At 47.4% G+C, this 20,324-nt stretch overlaps 1 long non-coding RNA gene across 3 annotated transcripts in view; it reads left to right on the top strand.

Annotated features, from left to right (window-relative positions):
* Positions 1 to 14,924: 14,924 nt before the first annotated feature.
* The window catches only part of Gm32309, a 28,738-nt gene continuing 23,338 nt past the window's right edge, over positions 14,925 to 20,324 (top strand). Inside the window, exons 1-3 of one of the 3 annotated variants that reach the window (XR_003946850.1) lie at positions 14,925 to 15,032; positions 15,158 to 15,331; positions 17,582 to 17,820. This is a non-coding gene — a long non-coding RNA (predicted gene, 32309). Of the gene's footprint in view, positions 15,332 to 17,581; positions 17,821 to 19,432; positions 19,546 to 20,324 lie in introns of those variants that run through there. The other 2 variants (XR_003946849.1, XR_003946848.1) reach the window with 2 other exon arrangements.

The raw sequence follows: 20,324 nt of genomic DNA, 5'->3' as shown, positions 1-20,324 counted from the left end.
GTAGTTCATAAAAACAAACTTGGTTGATAGATGATAAAATGGAATTCTTCTGCTCCAGGTTCCAGTCAAAGATCTGAATTAATAGATCACACATTCATCGGTTGGTGGTGGCCCATGACTTTTATCCCAGCATTTGGGAGGCAGAGGCAGGCGGATCTCTGAGTTTGACAGCCTGGTCTACAGAGCCAATCCAAGGACAGCTAGGGCTACATAGAGAAACCTTGTCTCACAAAAAGAAAAGCAGGACTTTGAAGAGCCTGGATCTGTGCCCCAGCCAACACTCATCTTGTCACATATAAGAGATGCTTCAAAGAAGGTCTGGGGAGAGTTTAGAAGAAATTTTAGAGAAAGCCTTAGGGCCTAGAGACTCCTAATAATTAGAAAATGTGGAGTAAGCTACTGCCTTCACCCCAAATGCAGTGAGTAAGGCTTTGCAGAGACCCATAGTGGAGTTTAATGTATGGCCATGACGGCCTTGGGGCACCATCCATGACAAATACATAGAGCCAGGAACAACCTGCCTCTTCCCTCCTGGCTGGAAGGTTTCGTTGGGAGGACTCAGCATAGACTTGTGCCCAGGTTTGCAAGACAAGGGACAGTGATGGTTCCTTGGGTCCTGACCCCAGGATACCCAAGTGTGAGTGGCTTAGGTGCAGGCCAAGAAGTCTCCATTGTAGGAGGTGACGGCAGCAGGGAGGGCGCAAGCCTGAGCTTTTTAGGGCTGGAGAAAGGAACTTGAAGAGGCGCCCCAGGGAAGGATCAGCTAGAAGGAACATCAGTGATAGCACAGTCTCCAGCATCTCCCAACAGCACTCTTAAAAACACAGGAGCTCCTCAGAGTACAGTCACAGAAGAAACCTGACTTCCTCTCCTCCCATCCCCCTCCTTCCATCTAGAAACCTGGAGAGGGGTCAGATAGTTCTTTGCAAGCTTACCCTCCCCTGTAAGATGCTGTTCTATGTTAGACTGTACTGGGTAGGAGTTGTTAAAGTAGCTGAAGTCTTTTGGGGAAGAAGGATGCAATTCCATGGTGGAAACCTTCCCTACCATGCACAAGGTCCTAGGCTTGTTCCCCAGCATCACATCACACACAGAGAGACGGATATGGTTAGTCTAAGAGGATGGATGACAGGTCAGACAACGTTGGGTTGCCTGAAATGTCCATGAAAGCCCAAAGGTTTAGTCTTAGGACTGAATTTCATCTAATTCTAGGGAGAAAGAAGCTACATGGAATAATGTAAAGAGACCAAAAGAAACAAAATAAATTGGTTTTATGATGTCTCATGAGTCACACTCATTCAACTTGGTTACACATGGCTCCTCTCGTCATCCCCACATCACTTGAGATAACTACTACTGTGACCCTCATTTTATAGATGAAGAAATAAAAGAGTATAAAATTTGCTCGAGGACACGCACACGATAAACAGTAAGGGTTCAACTTCAAATTTAGGTAGCAGAGAGTTCCAGGGCCCATAGACTTAACTATCATCCTCTAGACAAACCAAGCAAGAGCTTGAGCTTTTGACTCAGAATTGTTCCAGAATTCTAGCCAAAGGAAACATGTCTATTGACACAGAAATGTATTCATTACCATTTTATTCTAGAATAGAGGAAATCAGCGGAGGTGGGGATGAATGTCTATTGATTGGGATTCAGTTGAATAAATAATTCTGACTTCACCAGATGGATCACAAAGCATCCTTTATGAGAAACATTTAAAGACAGAGGAACAGATTAATGTGATGGGACATTGGCAATTAATGAATGGTCTCATTAAAAGTAAAACTGCCCAGTGTGAGAAAGGCGGTCTAGTGTCATTGGCTATGGCACCCCAGGGACCACATCCTCCATTACTTTTGGCTCCTCCTTCCAGAAGTTCCAAGCTTTTGGCACCTGAGACCTAGCGGTCCCTGCATAGCAGACAATATCCCAAGTCCCAGAACTGGGGAGACAAACAAACTCTGTCTCTGTACAATGCATGTATTTGCTTTAAAAAAAAAAAAAAAAAAAAGCAATTTGAAACAATGTAGGCTGATCCACCCTGAATCACCATGGGCAATATGATACAGCAGTAGGAAGACAATGCAAGTAGCTCTACTAATACAAGCAGAGTAGGAAGTCTCCACAATTCTTAGTCTGGTTATTCATTTAGTGTGTGTGTGTGTGTGTGTGCACGCGCGCGCGCACACGTGCACTTATGCATATAGAGGCCAGAGGTCAACCTCTAGTTGTTTTTCAGGAGTCATAAATTTTATTTTTTGAGCTAATCTATTGAAGGGATCTGGGGTTCTCTGTTTTTAGGCTGGATTGGCTGGCTGGCAAGTCCCTGGATGCTTCTATCGATACTTCCCCAGCACTGAGATTGCAAGTGCAGGCTATTGTACCTCATTTTTGACATGGGTGCTGGGGATAGAGTACAGAGCCTCTCACTTGTGCAGCCTGTGGTTCTTTTACTGGGAGTACAGAGGTGCAGGAAGGATGCTAAGTTGCTGTGCCTGTCCTTCATCTAACACAACCTTGCTCCATCTTGAGGCACTGCTAGAACACCCCTGGGCAAGGAGACCCAGAGCAGAAGCACTGTGTCCCTAGCTCTAAGGGTTTGTTTTTTTTTTTTTTTTTTTTTTTTTTTGCTTGCTTTTTCCTCTAAGCAGACTGGTCCAGCTCTCTCAGGAACTGAGGCTGGGGTTTAAAATAGAAGATAAGAGGTCGGTCCAGGCCCCTGTGCCCAGACTCCAGGAGTGCTTGTTTTACTGGCATTATTGGATTTGCAGATAAGCAACAGGGAATTAAGCTGATCATGTCGAGGGAGGGAGGCCTCATTTGTCCATAAGGCAGGATTTAGCTGGAGGAGTCCTCTCCTTTGTCAAACAGAGAGCCATTTCCTTTGTATCCTCCAGCAAAGGACGTTTTATTCCATAACCTTTCTGCTGCAAAGCCCATGAGTGTGGATTTTTGACCTGTTTTTTTCCCTTATCTAAGAAAACCAAGGTTATTTAAAGGTTGAAATGCATTTTTAAACAGTCCTCTCCTGAATTCACAAGCTAACTAGAGGAAATCGGTCTCTGAAATATAATGTCAACTATTTGCTAAATTTAGTACCCCAAACACCCTGATATGCATTTTTTGAGAGGGCAGGGAGTCCATACCCCTTCTTTGTGGCTACTTCTGATTCATAAACATCAGACTCCAAAGCGACCCGATTAATGAAGGTGCTGAGTCCCACAGGGTAGCACTGTGGTTCCTTGATGCCTCTGTTTTCCCACCTATGGAATGGGGATGAACATTATATAAAAGGCCTATAGATCCTGAGAGCATAGGGGAGAAAACACAGCCCTGGGTCCTGTCATGATTCTGTCACTCATGAGCTATGTCCTTGAGGAATCCTCTCTACCTCCCAAAAATCAGGCCGATTCTAAAGGCTCTATCCAGAACTGGCTTTCCCAGACATTTTGACTTTTTACAGTGTGACTGTTGAGAGATGAAAGATGGTTATAGTTTGCACAACTCTGCAGCAAGGATAGAATTCTCATGTAACACGGAGGAAACTCTGGTGTCAAAGACCAGCAAGAGTTAGGGAGAAGGCTGGATTTTCTTGTCCTTTTGGTATTGCTATTTCATGAGATCCAGGGACCATTCTTTTGGTATCATGTAGGTTTCTCCAACTGTGGTGGTTTGAATAGTTTTGGCCCCCATAAATTCATGTGTTTGAATGCTTGGCCATAGGGAGTGGCACTACTAGTAGGTGTGGCCTCCTTGGAGAAGGTATGATCTTGTTGAAGGAAGTATGTCACTGTGTAGGTGGGCTTTGAGGCCTCCTACGCTCAGGCTCAGGCCAGTGCAGGAAACAGTCCCCTCTTGGCTGCCTTTGGATCAAAATATAGAACTCTGGCTCCTCCAGCACCGAGTCTGCCTGCACGATACCATGTTTCCCTCCATGCTGATAATAGACTGAATCTCTGAAACTGTAAGCCAGCCCCAATTAAATGTTCACCTTTATAAGAGTTGCCTTGGTCATGGTGTCTGCTCACAGCAATAAAACCCAAACTAAGGCACCATCTGTTATATGGGGACAGTGTGGACTTGCTTACTAGTAGTGCTGTATGTGAGGCTGAAGTGAGACATGGGAGGCAGGGGAACCTGTGAATACTAAATCTCCAAGCTCCAGGGGGAGGCAACCTCATTTAGTTGTTAGTTCCCCACTCCCTGAGCCCTAACTGAAAGGCAGCCAAACACCAGCAGGTACAACCTCAATGACTGCTCATAGCAACCTGAGGCACTCTTTCACGGGGTGGAGCAGATGTGCTGTGGGCAGTCAAAATGCAAGGATTTACTCAGCCTCAGCCAAGGTCTGGGCCACAGGGCTACTGCCTACAGAGGAGCTAGGGATGAGCAGAGGTGATTCTGGCTAATGGCATTGGCCTGGCACTCAGAGGGAATGGGCCAGGTTCCTTTCCCTTCCGAGTGTCTGGCCTGGGATGACTCAACACGTAACTGGTTTCCAGACCTTCTTCAAGTGAGATCACGGCCAGGGTGGGGGGGCCAGATGGGGCAGCACACTCTTCAGGCTTGTCTACTGGCCTCAAGTCTCTTCTGATTCCTGGTCCTCAGCATGGTCTACTTTCTCTCCATGACTGTGTTTATCCTATAGCTACTACCTTGACATTTCTGGGTCTGCTGCCCTGAGTCTAAAAGGGGAACATAGGGTTGAGGGCCCTATCGTCAGCAGGACAAAGCCCTGCTACTGAGCTGGACACCTCAGGCTAGTTGGCCATTACCCAATCCTCACAGGTGTCAGACCTTCTGGAGGTCTGTCTCCCTTGGAGACAGATGAACTAAAACACCCCAGAATGAATTACAGGGGTTTCAAACTGTTCCCTGTGGTCAGAGCCCTCTCCTCTAGCTCAGGACACACTTTGCTCCCTGACCCTGGTGCTTCCCCTGGGCTCTGCCCTGTGTCCTAGCTCTCATACTTGTGTGTCAGCCCATCTGCTGTCTGTGGACTACTGCCACTCATTTATCCTGCAAAATCTAACATCCAACCCTATTGTCTTCACCCCAGTGGCCTTTAGGACCCTCGTTTGGCTCCTTGCAGGTGCCTAAACATTTGCTAATATCATTGTCTGATATCCACACATGCTACGAAAATGCAACCAGTGTCTCATACACCAGGAAACGTAAGTTCTAGGTCCGAGTTCCTGGCCTCCTCTGTGCCCATAGGAACGTCTCTTCCCAGGTTCCTTGGTCTTGGTGTGCGGATCTGTGGGGAGGAGATGAAATCTCTAAGCTGCCAGAGTTGTATGAGTTCCCATCTGACAGTTTAGGACAAACATTTCTCCCTTCAGCCATCAACTGCTGTAGGAAGACAGAGCAGGGAGCTCAGATCCAGCAAGATTCCCCCCAGCCCACCCCACATGCAGAAAACAGGTAGGTGGGAAGGGCAAGAAGCATCCAGGCAACTGGCCTCAATTTCCACCCTCCCTGTGGAAAGGAACAGAGGGGCCAAGTGCCATGGACAACACAATAGGAAAATTCCAGTGCCCAAAAGATATGTGGAAAACCTGCTATCTCCTCCCCTCTGCCATCTTCCTTTGACAGTCAATCTGTCACCAGGTCCTGTTATGTTTAATCCTGTTCACCATGCCCCCTGCTACGACTACCTTAGCCCATGATAATCTGTGCTGGTTTGGAAGCAGACCTGAGCTCCCTTGGTGTGTCCTAGGAGCTGAAGCGTTAATACAGGAAAGCCACTAGGCTGTGTGAGTTGTTATATAAGGAGCTGCACCCCCTTTCCCTCTGGCCCCCCTGCAGTCTGTTCTCACATGGCAGAGAGTGTTCTTTGCAGAATGCAAATCCATCCTTGCACCTGCTGTTTAAATCCTTTGCCGACTTCCATGCTCCAAGGCCAAAAATTTTTTTAAAGTGCCTGCAAAGTGGATGGTTTCTGCTCTCCATTCATACTGGTCTGCACAGGTGCTAGGTTCTTGGCCTGTCTACACTTTCCACTGTTCTTTAGTGAGTTTGGAGTCCAAGTGCCATTCCCACACTCCCAGGTGGGGGCCCCTTGTTCCAGGCTGAGGTTCAGTGGAAATAGCCCACCACCTACAAGGGTTACAGGGTCAAATTACCTGCACTTCTCTAAAGTTCCTGAGGGGGCACCGATGAGCACTCACTAGCTCACTGAATTAGGCAGATAATTTACATAACAGCAAATGTAAGTTGGGGTCTCAGGAAGACCTGAAGAAATCAAGGAGAAAACTACAAGAATGGGGGTTTGTCAAAGGTGTCAGATAAAAAGAAGATCGTCAATACTATTCTGATATAGAGAAATATTACAAAGTGAAAAAGATCTCATTTAGAATGGCAGGACTATGAAGGAAACATTTTAAAATAATATAAATGAGACTCATTGTGATCCATAGGAAGAAAACCGTAAGATGTAATTGAGATTTATATGAACAACGCAGGAGAGATTCCTAAAATGACTGTTTTAAAGACAATAAATCTTGGTAATGAGACCGTTCTACTCAAACAACAGTTCCAAGGGGATTCTGAAGCTCCACAGTATACAGGGAGTTCTTTAGCCCTGCTTTGGTAATGAGAGAGAGAGAGAGAGAGAGAGAGAGAGAGAGAGAGAGAGAGAGAGGAGAGAGAGAGAGATTATGAATGTTGTATACGTGTTCATCTGTGCACATGTTCATGTTGGTGCATGTGGGTGCCACAGGTCAGTGTTGGGTGCCTTTCTAGAGAGATTAGACTGAAAAGGGGAGACTCACCATGAATGGGGGCAGCAACTTTCCATGGGCTGGGCCCTGACTAAATGGAAAGAAAAAGGCTGAGCGCACCCACTGCCATCACTCTCTGCTGGCCGCCTCCTGCTCCTGCCACTGTGCTGTCCCCAACATGTGCACTGTCCTGACATGCCTACTGTATGCCTTCTTAAATTATGTCCCAAATTAAATTCTTCCTTAAAGTGCTTTTGTCAGGCAACAAGAAAATTAACTAATTCATTATCACTATCACACACACACACACACACACACACACACACACACACACACATACACACACACCATTTCACCTAATCACTGGGCCTCTTTGTCATGTTGAAAGCCATGCTTAACTGACCTGAATTACAGTAGCCTGGGATAGACTCCTCCCCTGCCCTTAATTCCTCTAGACAACCAAAAATAATATCTGAAAGGGGGGGAAAAGCAAGTCAAAACTAAAGGACATAGGCGAATGATTCATGAGAGGAACTCCAGTCTTGCCAGTTATCAGAGCATAGAGCTACAATGACTGAAACACTTTGGTCATGGACATAAGTCTCACATGGATCTTTAATGGATGAAAAATAAGAAACCTGAGGCTGGAACAATGGGACAGTGGTTAGGAGCACAGCCGCTCTTCCAGAAGACCCAGGTTTAATTCCTGTATCCACGTGGCGACTAAACAGTCTGTAACTGCAGTCCCAAAGGGTCTGATGACCTCTTCTGGCCTCCATGGGCACCAGGCACATAGTGGGTGCATAGACATATATGTAGGCAAAATATCCATACGTGTAAAAACAAAGCAATAATTAATTAACTAATTAAATAATAAATAATATAATAATGATAAAACAAAAAACTAGAAAGCTATGCTTTTAATATTCATTACCCCATAAGAATTTAATCATTAATTGGCACCCATACTCAGAATGCTAGTAAAATGTCAATTAAGTTAATTCATAGTTGTTACTTGCAGAGGAACAAGGAAAGATTTAGAACTACAAGATCAGAGGCTGATTTTTCAGTCCCAGTAACTGGCCATTGTGGTATGGTTTGTGCAGAGAAAGGAGACAAGATAGAATGGTTAGAGGAGGAAGAACCCTAGGCTTCCAGCCAGGGGTCTGAATTCCAGCCACAACTCCTCCCTGGTGAGCAGTCTTGGGCTAGGCCTTCCCCCTCTGGGCCTCAGTCCAACATCTCAAAGATAAAGGATTAATGCAGGTGACCTCTGGGGCCCTTCTAGCTCAGCTGTCTGGGATGCAGCTTCTACAGGTCTAGAAAGTAGCACAGGAAGACTTTTAGATCTTTCCTCCTCTGAATCATCAAGGGACCTCAACAGGCCACTTCTGTTTGGTGAGGCTCACTGCACACTCAGCCCTGTTATCGTAAGGATTTAGAAGTGAATGGGACACGGCCCAGGGCTGGGCTGTGAAGGCTATGGTCAACGAAGGACACTGATAGATGCAGACACAACAAACAGTAGTCTCAGCCTAGCACAACGGGAAGGTATGGCGGGAGAAATAGGCTGAGGATTCAGATGATAATGTTCAGTGAATGTGGGTGGCAAGGAAACCCCAGGAAGAGAACACTGGGATGGGTGGTGGAGCGAGCCTTTTGGGCAGGGATGCAGAGAAGGAAGAAGATTTGAAGAAGTATTTAGGACCAAGGAAGTTGGCCATGTTTGTGTGTGTGTGTGTGTGCGTGTGCGCGCATGGGTACATCCAAATGGCACATGCCATGACAGGTATGGAAGTCAGAGGATAACCTGGGATATCAGTCTTTGCCCTCGACCTTGTCTGAGACAGTGTCTCTCTTTTGTTGTTTGTTGCTGTGTACATCAAGGAAGCTGGGGTGTGAGCTTCTGGGAATTTTATCTCTGTTTCCCATCTTGCTGTAAATGTGCCTGGATTATAACCTGTGCCAAATGGACTTGGCCTTTTATGGGTTCTTGGGATTTGAACTCAAGTCTTCACTCTTGTATGGCAAGTGTTTTTTCCACTGAGCCATCTCCCCAACCTTTTAATCTCTTAATAATGGGAAATGGTAGAGGCTTGCTAGTACTTGGGAAATGACAGGATTTGAAGCTAGGCATGGCGGCACATGCCTTAAACCCCAGATCTCAGGAGGCTGAGAAAGGAGGATTGCTGCGAGTCTGAGGTCATCTTGGGTTGCTTAAGCAAGGCACTGTCAAATGTGCAGAAAGAACAACGAAAAACGAAACCAACAGAACTCTTTTGCGAAAGACACCGTACACTTCCGTTACAGAATACAGAAAAGCAATGTTATAACTGAGATGAAAGCTTCCTTCCTGCTGGCTAGCCTTCAGTGCCAGAGGTTGCCATAGAGGTAGCTGGGACAAAAAGTCAGCAATGATCTTCCCAGCTTTAGACCTTGTGTGCCACCACACCAACATGCCAGATACAAAGTGCTTATTGGTGTAATAGTGGCATGAGCAGTGGAGGAGGAAACCAACTCCCCTCTGATTGAATCTGAGGCCTACTTTGTAGAGAAAACTCATGCCCAGTACAGTGGACCAGTCACAGGTTCATTGCTGAGGTAAACTCTACTATTTTTGTGCTGTTAATCATACACGTCAAACTTCTCTTAAATATTCTGTTTATACCCATAGACTAATGTTGTCCCGGGCCTTGATCAAAGAAGCGTCTCTTGCAGCGAACGGTGGTTAAGACAGATTCAAGGCTGGTCATGGTGTTGAAAACAAATGCCTGCTGAGAGCTCAGCATTAAACAGGATCCCCATACCAGCCTCTCCATGACTAAGGGATCTTGTGGCAAGAGGGAGCATGATGAAAAGCAGGTCTGTGAAATGCCGTCTTATGAGCTTGACACAGTCATGACACCAAGGAACTCACAACAGCTGTGCACAGACCCCACACAAAAACGGAACCAGTAAATATTCAGCCATAGATGGGAGAGGGGTTCATTGTGGCCCTGCCCCTCACCAGAGGAGCTAGCACAACCGAGGGCTGCTGTGGATGAAAAAGTCACTATTCACAGTGATGTAGCCACTGGAAGTTATCCATACTCTAGTGGATAGCACAACACCCACACCCTTGCAGGAAGCCCTGGTTAGGCCAGTGGGTCACAAAGTAACAGACAGAAAGACAAGAAAGTGGGATGGATAGCTGGTGGTAGGCATGAGAGGAGGCTAAGAGAGGAGGTATGAGTGGGGTCAGAATTTATTATATATGTGCATGGACCTGTCAAAGAATAAATTAAACTGCCATAACAAAAATTAATGACAAAATGAAAAACAAAAGGCGAAGAGAAATGCTGTGATCCGAAGGGAGATCACAGGAAGCCATCAGAGCAGTTCTGAGAGAAGCAGAGACACCTGTGAGCTTCGCTGGAGGGAGGGGCATTTGAGGCTCCCAGGGCTCCAGGCAGGGAGGGCAAATCTTTTGGAGACAGCTGCTGCAGCCAGGCTGCCTGGTTTGGTCTCCTAACCATGGCTGCCGCGCTGACTCACTCTGTCACCTTAAATCATTTCTCATCTGTAGACGTCTGCAATGATTTCTTAGGGCCTATCAAGGGGTCATGGGATTTAATAAATGAAAGTCATTAGATTAGACTTCCATGCCTGTCAGACTCCAAATCAGACACTGCAAGGTCTATGATTTGTAGGGCAGAGAAGGTATCTATAGCCAGAGAAACCTCCTACTGTGTGCCTGCATAGTTTTGGGAGCTTTTCATCATAGATACATGCCCACACACAGCTCTACTTTTTAGAGAAACAAACCAAGACTCCACATGTTGTCAGGCATTTGCCCCTTACTATGCTGTATATCCACCCATCTAAATTCACCAGTCCTCCAGGCTAGATTCACCCAGAAGCTTGTCTGTCCTGCTCTTGCTTCTGGTCCTCCCACAGAATAGGCTGCCTCTTCCTGCTTCGTGTCCACTCCCCCACTTCATGATCATAGTTTTTGTTTTGTTTTTGACCTGGGCTTTCAGTCAGGTCCAACCTTCCTTCAGGCAAAAAAAAAAAAAAAAAAAGACTTTTTTTTTTAAATAAAATAGAGTTTATTTAGGGCATGGGGAGGGAGGTTAAGAGAGTAGTAGAGGTAGAGAAAGGCAGAGAGAAGGAGAGAGTAGAGACATAGAGGCCAGCCATGACCATGTGGAGAGAAGGGGGGAAAGGAATGGAAAGAGGAGGCAGCAAGGGGGCAAGAGGCAAGGGAGAAAAGCAGGAGTTATAGCAGAAGACTGGTATTAACTGACCAAGAAAACCAGGCATGATGGTGCATGTCTATCTATGATACCAGCATTCAAAAAGCTGAGGCAGAAGAGCAAATTTGAAGCCATACTGGCTTCATACCAAGACCCTGCCTCAAAAAAAGAATCAAAAGATCTACAGAGTATTTCCATGCATTCATCTCATTTACTCTTCTCAGTTACGGACGCCTCTGTTTTCCAACCAAGGAAGGCAGACTCAATATTAACTAACCAGAGGCCACACCATAAAGTTCAGTGTCAGAATCAGAATCTATGAACTACATATCTGCACCAAACCAGTTCCCAACTGTCTGGTTGCCATTCTGAAGTGCCAGCCACAATTCTCCTGTCCATCCCCACCCAAGTCCAGCCCCACCCACACCCAGGTTCAAGCAGCAGGTCAGGAGAGAATGGAAAAAAAAAAAAAACTGAGGATTTTCTTTTGTTCAAGGGTGACATCTGTGAGCCCAAGACACCTGTCACTAAAACACTATGTATGCTTTCTCCTTAGCCGAATGTCCACGATGCTAGCCTGCCCTCTGCAGACAACTCTGCCCATCTAGGTGGTGGGTGGGAATGCTGATCTGTGGCCAGCCTCCGCCATTTCTCTGAGAAGTTGGGCCCCACTGCTTTATCTATGCTGGTTCTTGTCCTCCCCTTGCTCCTGGGACACTGCTTCAAATTGGAGAAGGCCCTGGCACTGGGCCTGTAAGACCCCTTGGTTGCACACAGCATTCTACTGTTCCACTCTATCTCAAAGACCCTTGAGGATGCTCATCTGTCTATTTGTTCTCAATCCTGCTTGGTCCTATGGAGCCAGGATTTAAGCTGCTCATCTCTCATGCTCTGCTAGGTCCTCCAGCTCCACCAGCCATGTCTGCCCTGACTTCTCTCCTTCCTCATCCAACCTGTCTGTCCTGATATTCCAGGAGGCCCCACTGCTGCAACATTATGCCCCGCACTCATCCCCAGTCACTATGTCTTTCAGTCTCATTGTTTTGAGCCGAATTGTCTCTGATGAGCTGTCTTTGTTATTACCAGAGGGTAGTATTGGGCTCTTAATCAGACCAGCTTTTCCTAATAATCTCCTTGTCTATAATTGCCATACTTAGACCTCAACCAAGACATCAGGGCTCAGCCCCCAACCAATGCTACAACCTTACCCAGACTGTTTTCTCTGCCCAATGTCAGAGTTAATGATTTGACAAGCACTGGCTAAACTCTTGGTACTGACACATGATGGTCATTAGCAAGGACAGACAAGTATACTCCAAGTCTCCACAGACACAGCTGTGAACACAACTTGCATCCAGAAGGCCACAGCTGTGTGAGTGATTCTGCAGGTCCCAGTAGAGCTCAGGCACAGTCCACCAAGCTGGGGACAGGCAGGGGAACATGACTCTCCACCCTCCCCCTCATGCCAGGCTTCTGCCAGGAACCAGTGGTGCGGTTTGGAAACCACATTCACCACTTGGTCTCCATGCATTTAAAATGTAGTCTTGGAGTGCAGCTTGGCCTTCCGAGAGGACTGAAGCCCGAGTACTAGCCAAGGTCAGCACACTTTGGTTTGGGAATTGGGCTCTCTCCAAATGGTGTCCAAGTGAGTTTGATTCTCCAGCCTTAGCATCTTAAGTAGCTGAGACTACAGGGATACACCACCATGCCCAGTTGGTCCTGATCCAGCTCTTTGACTCAGAACAGATTCCCCTCAGGTCACTGTCATAATTGCTACAAGGCGAATGATACCCATCAGCCTCCGAAGTCCTGGTAATGTCCAATTTTATGTATCTTTACATAAGCACATGCATAAATTCTTTATAGCACTACTCCTAACCAATATGGCAAAACAGGGGAAACTCATAAATAAAATAGCCACCAATACCCCTAAATATGATGTTTGATATACCAGAGTGTCATAGGGACAGTTGTATGTAATTGGTGCCATGGCACATGGCTTCAATATATCTGAGTAACTATCTAGTAACATGTGACAAGGACTATAACATTTTTCATGACCTTTGACCTAGCAATGCCACTTGGGGGAATGCTTCCCAGTAAAACACTAAGAAAGTAATTTGTACAGAGATATTCATAGCTGTGGTATTTATAATAGCAAGACGTTGGAAGGAACCCAAAGGCCTAGCCCTCGGGGATTGACTGAGCAAACTGGGTCGGGTGAACACTTCAGAAGCTCTCCAGCCAGGAGGTGTGGACATGTGCAGTCTCAAGTGGAATGAATGCTCGATCCTAGGCTGCGAGATGGGACATAAGCCAACCCAGCCTGCCTCTGACTCTAGCTTCCACCAGGGGAAATGTACAGCAAATGTGTGCTGCCTTCAGGCTAATTTAGTCAAGCAATAGCCTGCGCGTCAATTATGAGGGCTTTAAAGGTCATTTATTTTATCTTTCAAAAAGGTCATTTTGAATTAACTAGGCACTGAGAAAATGTTACTTAAAATGTTGAAAGGAATTCCACCAAGGTTTCCCAATGATCCTCGATAGGTTCAACTCCAGGAATCCTCTCCAAACTCTATCTTGTTTCTGCAAGAGGTTCCAGGCTCATCCCTTGACAAAAGCAATGTGGGGAGTTGTGTGGACCTGGAGGTCTTGGGAAAGCTGTGAGTGCCACCACCTCTGTGAACTCAGCCCCTTATCTGTGGTGTCTAGACTCTGCTCAGCCTTCCTCCTTCAACCATCACCGTGCCCCCTCCTGGGCCTCAGGAAGATCTTATTGAAGAGCCTCTGGGTCTCTCTCCTATGCAAGAGTTCAACTGACCAGAACATCTTCTGGAGCCAGAATAGGAATACCCCAATCCCAGGACAGGTAGCCTCCTAGAGTGGTCTACAGAAGCTTTGAAAAGCAGACTCCTGGGCTCTCTGGTAGCAAGACTGGAAATGTGCATTTTAAAAACTCTCCCAGTGGGTTTCCCATGGTGCAAACCATCATTGGAGAGCCTGGTTGCTGAATAAGAGATAAGAGGATGAGCCTATTCTTCGGGACTGTTAAGCTCTGATGGCTCTTAGCCTTTGGAGATACCCCAGTCACACAGGTAACACAAGCACCATTCAGGGATGTCTCAGCTAGTGATTGCTCTGAAACACGGCCCCAGAGAGGGCCTTCACAGACCCAGAGAAAAAGAGCCAGCTTCTGCCTCTGCCAGAGCCCAAGCTTTGGAGTCCCCCACTGCAAGGTCTCTCAGTCCATGCCCTCGTCCCATGTGGAGAGTGGGGGCCCTATGACCCCACTCACCCCAGACATACTTACGGAGTCATTTTATAAAGCTGGGTCCTCCTCTCAAACAGCGACCCTCCCCAGGCCCAGGGCCACAACCCGCCCACTGGTGTGGCCTGGGCAGACTCGGTCTCACCGACCCCTGTCTCCAGGACTCTCTTCAGCTTCACATTGGTGCTTGCGTCCCCCGGCCTGTTGTCAGGAAACACCGTGAGTCGTCACCCTGTCCCCATCCAACCTCCCAGCCAAGTGAGAGCCAGTGGCAGACTCCTTGTGGTCCTGGGATATAAAGAACAGAAGAAGATAGGAAGGGACTGGAGAGACAGGGTCTTTTCCCAGGGTCCCTAGAGTGATTTTTCTGAGCCCTGTCTGAGGTGCTGATGAGGGGACAGGAAGAAGGCCACTTGGTTCTGAGCCCTCCTTCTAAGACGTGCCTAAGGGAGTGGTGGAACCTGGAGCTCCCACCTTGGAACCTGGAATTTGGGGTCCTAAACAGCTGGACCCTCTAGAAAGCAGAACTAAGATGGAATTGGCTTCCAGGCAATAGGACATGACCTGGGGCTTAAAGGACACAAGGCAAGTAACATGATTCCTTGTCCCTCAAGCGATCTCCATCTTCCTCCTCCCTCACAGAACCCCAGGACAAAGATAGAGGTCTGTAGCTCATTCCAAATTCTGAGACCACACCTGAGGATGGAAAGTCAGGAATTAGCTTCTCTGATCCATCATGGGAGTTTCTCCATCACCTTCCCACCCCACAACACCGGTCCTCACATACAGCTCAGGGCCCACCTGGTACCTATCTATCAGCAAGGCTTGAAGAAAGCTTCACGGGACTGAAGGGGAACCAGGACACCTTCTGTGGAGTCCTCCCACACATAGGCCAGGCCTGAAAACTCAGTTTTGGTTTCCTGTTCCAGGAACCTCTGCTGCGCGAGTTTGCAGAGACAAGTGGGTGGAGGTGTTAAGGCGCAGGGAGTCAGATGGGCTGCTTCTGCATTGTGCCGCAGTCTGCCCTGAGCAGAGGAGTGGGGCCTCAATGTGCAGGGAATGGGGCACTGCACCGACACATACACTGTGACTTACTAGCCAAGGTAAGAGACAAACTCCTATATCCTAGGCAGAGCACAGAGCTACAGAACGGGGGATATTGCCGTGACTGTGCTGTGCTGGGAATGGGCCTGGGTGTTCACGCTGCATCTGAAGCCAGGCTAGCTGGCTTTCTTTTTGTGTTTTGCGCCTTCCTCATCCCCATCAGTATCCATGCTAACGGGGATTCACACACCTGCACTATATGCCATGGTGTCTGGGGTTCTCTGGCCCCACGGGTTTCAGCTGGAGTACGCCCTTTCCTAGGCAGGACAGAAGAAAACAATCTAACAGCTCTCTCTGCCTGAAGCTGGGGGTGGGGCAGCTGACGATGTTCCACATCTCCTCCCCCCCCCCCCACACCTCCTTAAAGATTCCTCCTGAGGACCCTGGGGGCTACAAATGTCACTTGAATATCATTGGTCCAATCCAACCTTATTTTCAGATGAAGAAGCTGAGGCTCAGAGTAGGTAGAGATTGGCTGAAGGTCACACAGCAAGTTGGTAGCAGAGCTAGGACTGGCCTAACCATTGTGGACTCCAGGCCAGCTCTAAGGCTCCCCCTGGTGCTCTGAACTCCCCCAACTGTCTCCTCTTATCCATTCTCTGGTTCACTGGCGTGGAGGGCCCTACCATCCATGACACACTTCCCAGAAATGAGGCCTACAGGGGCTCCTGAACTGGCCCTGCAGCATTAGGCTTTGAATCGTCTTCCCAGGCTCTTCTCTCATCCTGTGATCTCCCTTCTCATCCCTGTGATCCTGCACTCCATGGCTCTCCTGCCTACCCCCAGAGGCTCTAGTCTACTACCTGCTCCAGGGACACTGGCTTTGAAAAAAGTCAGTCTAAACATATGACTTGTTGGTGAGGCTCCTCTCTCAGCCATGGCTCCCTCCCACCTCCACCTTGAGGCTGGTGAGGCCTTGGACCCATCCCATCTCCTGCCTCTGTTGCTCTCTCTCCTCCAGACTGCCCCACCTCAGCTGTGTTCCAGCTTTCCAAATACCCAACACAGATCTCTGCTTTCCCCTCCCCCTACCTTGCAAACACTCTCTCGCTCTCTTGCTCTCTAGTTCTCTCGTCTCTCTCCAGACAGTGCTTCTCCAAGAGTGCCCTGAGAGTTCCCTGTCTCCATCCCTTTGCCTATAATCCATGTTCCTGGGCACTACTCTGCATGGACCCTGGAAAGAGGATTGATACATTTTCAATTCAGGTCCTAGGGGTGTTTTGCTCTTAATATAAAATGCACACACTGGCTCCATCAGGCCAGAGACTCCTATCACCCCACCCACCCCACTGCATCAGCTGGGTCTTCCTCCACCTGCATACTCCAAAGGGAGAAACAGACAGTGGCTTGGTATCTCCTGCTGGGCTGTGTGCTCTCTGCAGGCACTGAACCTGTCTTCTCCTATATATAACTCCCACCTGGTGCCTGGCAAAGAAAAGGGACTTAGTTAAATGATTGGGACCCCCAAGTGAGCCCTTTCACTCATGACTAGGAGGTGGTCACAGCTGATTTAGTGGCAGGCTACAGCTTGTGGGAATCTGAAAAGTTGTTCTCCCTGCTGCTTGTCACTGGTACCTGTCCACTAATCCCCTCCACTCTATTCCCTCTACATAAAGGAGGCATATTGAAGGTGAGGGTAACACCAGGCTTATAAAATTCTGCAAAACAGCTTCAAATAGTGACACTTAATATCCGGCTTGCCAGAAAGTATTTACATGCATACATACATAAGTTATATAATTTTGCTGACATATATGATGGACAGTGGAAGTTTATAAATACAGATTAAATACCCAATTCTTAGGTCAGCAAGATGGCTCAGCTGGATAAGGGTACTTGCCAGCAAGCCTGATGACATGTGTTCAATTCTCAAAACTCCCATGATGGCAGAAGAGAATTGACTCCTGCAAGTTGACCTCTGACCTCCAGATACATACTACACACACACACACACACACACACACACAGAGAGAGAGAGAGAGAGAGAGAGAGAGAGAGAGAGAGAGAGAGAGAGGCAGAGGCAGAGACAGAGACAGAGACAGAGACAGACACACATAGAAAGAGACAGACAGATGGCTGTAAGGAAGAAAACCCTGATACTATACTGCTATCCCATATAGCTAGACAATTAATTGTCCCATAAATCAATGTGTGTGCTGATTCCACCTCATTTTTACCTTGCTGATCTGTGGCTGAAGTGATAAATGGATTTAGTTCTAACTCAAATGCTGCTTGATATTTTCACTTAGTTTAGCAAGCAAGACAGAAGTGAACTGACAAATAGCACACATTCCCAGTGCTGTGAGTGAGTGACTTCCCTGCTGAACTGGCTGACAGCTCCCAGCACTGCAGAGGCATTCTCCAGTGCTCAGTTCACAACGTGGCAACTACACATGTGATGGCACCGTAGAATTTAATCTGCACTGTGACATTTGTCCCCATCACCTTCTTCAGTCTAGATGTGCAATAAAAGGACATGTCCATTCTTTGTGAGACCTGCCGATTCCTTGCTCTGAAACCTCTCTCCTGGGCTGACCTGTGACATGCTGAGACACAACGTTAGGAGTACTGAGCAACTCAGTCTAGCAGCAGGGCCATCACACAGCACGGTGGGATTGGCCCTGATGGAGCTCAAACAATGAGGAAGCTGAGTGCATGGACTTGTTGGATTTTTAATTATAGTTTCATTTTATAGTTGATACAGTTTCAAAGTCTTAGCAACATCTAGGTTTAACGGCCTTGTATTTTCCTTTATTGTATACAAAAGCTTTTTAAAAAATAAAATAAAGATAAAAGTAAGGCTAGGTGTGGGCCTTTAATAAATCCCAGCACTTGGGAGGCAGAGGCAGGTGTCTGTCTACATAGTGAGAGCCAGGCCAGCCAGGACTACACAGCAAGACCCTGTCACCAAAGAAAACAAACAGGAACGCTTTCCTCAACTGTGCAAACGAATCTTCCTCGTCAATATGAACCGACTTCAGGACAGTGACCCTGAAGAAGTGAATGCGATTCATTACTCACCCACATGGACACTCTACTCATCCTCTAGCACCCAGGTCTTAGCTGCTACAGTGCACATTGTGTGCATGCATGGGACTGTCAAATGGAACAATTAATATGTTCCAATTAATATGTTCTAGTTAATATGGACAATTAATGTGTGTTATTTTTAAAAAGTCGAACAGACCCTTCTGTGTCACCCAGGTAAGGCTCAGGATCCTGAACTTTGAGAGGAGCTCCACGTGAGATAGAAGGAGGCCATCACTTAAATCTTCCTCTCAGACATGATAGCACACACACACACACACACACACACACACACACACACGCACGCACGCACGCACGCACGCACGCACGCACGCACGCACGCACGGTTTCCTGTCTGTGCCTCAGCCCTCTTTCCCCAACCCTACCACATTACAAGGGATATAGCATGCATATACTTTTGGTACATGTGCACTTTGGATGCTTTTGAACTATATCATACACAACAGCATGTCATTCTTCATATACACAGCAAAGAAAACTGACCTGCAGACCGTGGTCTCCCCCATCATCTTCATCATTCCAAGTCTTCCTAATACACATACACAAAATTACATACTCCAAATAAACATGCCAAGTACCTGGAACTCACAAGTTTAACAAACACATATCACCCATGAAATCCTAGTTTGATCTTCCCAGATATTCTGCATGTGTGCCCACAAAGCTTCATAACACACATGCATGCATGCACACACACACACACACACACACACACACACACACACCACACACACACACACACACACACACTTACCACCTACTTGTATTTCTCACATACACACATATCCTAGGCATCCATGTAGGCCACCCTTACTCTGAATCCACGATTCAGGTCTTCCTGTTCCAGGATGGGATTTCCCTCTGCCAGTCCTCTGAGACTACACTCTGTTTCAAGGAACAGTGAGCAGAAATTCTTACAACTGATGGTAGGCAAAGTGGGATACACTTCTACAGAGGTCAGGCCTGGGCCTAAGACACACGGTAACTACAAAGGTCTTGGAAAGGGATTGAATAAGGATTCCTGTGTAATCAAACCACTTTCTTTGCTTCAGATCCAAACTCAGACACCACAGGTAGTGCCTGCAGCCCTCTTCTCCTCTTCAGCACTGTTTCCTTGGAGAAAGAAGTCATCTGCAACCTGAAGCTACAAGAAAGTCCTTCGTGGGTATGAGTGGGTATGAGCCTGAGCCTTGCTCAGGCTGCAGTGAATGCTGAGTTTAGCCCTCATGTTCACTGAAGGCCTGGGATCCTGTAGGGAAGAGGCTGCTGGGGAGGAGAGGAGGGCTTGCTCTCACGAGCCTAGTGAGTGTCCTCACCATTCAACTCACCCTGTCCTTCTTTGTCCCAATCCTCTGTTCTACTTAAGGCCAGGCCCTACTAGGCCTCTGGGACCATCATCCTGTCCTTTTGTTCTGTCTTTGCCTGCCCCAGTGCCAGGACCCCTCCATGGAAATGAGTTCTGTAGTGGGAAGTTTCTCTCTGTTCTCAAAGCCTAGTACCTGGCCTGGGTAGGGGTCTTTCCTGGGCCACTTGTCATCTAACAAAGGAGACAGTTTGCAGTAGATGCTCGCTGGGTCCTGAGAGATGCCAGCATATCTACTGAGCTGGTCTAAGACCACTCTAACAGTTACCTCCAACTAGGTTGTGATGAGCGAATGGGCACCCTCTCCACATCAACCCTTCCTGAAGTGCTGAAGGGTTCAGGCAACAGCCTAGAACCATGCCTGAGGCCTTAGATGGTAATATTGAAACACAGACTTCCCTCTTCAAAGTCCATTCCATTCTTTGACCCTCTACACACACACACACACACACACACACACACACGGGCAGGGAGAGAGAGAGAGAGAGAGAGAGAGAGAGAGAGAGAGAGAGAGAGAGAGAGAGAGAGGGAGAGGGAGAGAGGGAGAGAGGGAGAGAGGGAGAGAGATGGAGAGAGAGAGA

Source organism: Mus musculus, chromosome 7 (assembly GCF_000001635.26).
Source record: "Mus musculus strain C57BL/6J chromosome 7, GRCm38.p6 C57BL/6J".
Lineage (NCBI taxonomy): Eukaryota > Metazoa > Chordata > Mammalia > Rodentia > Muridae > Mus > Mus musculus.
Note: the sequence above shows the minus strand (reverse complement) of the source record. Positions and strands in the feature narration are given on the sequence as shown.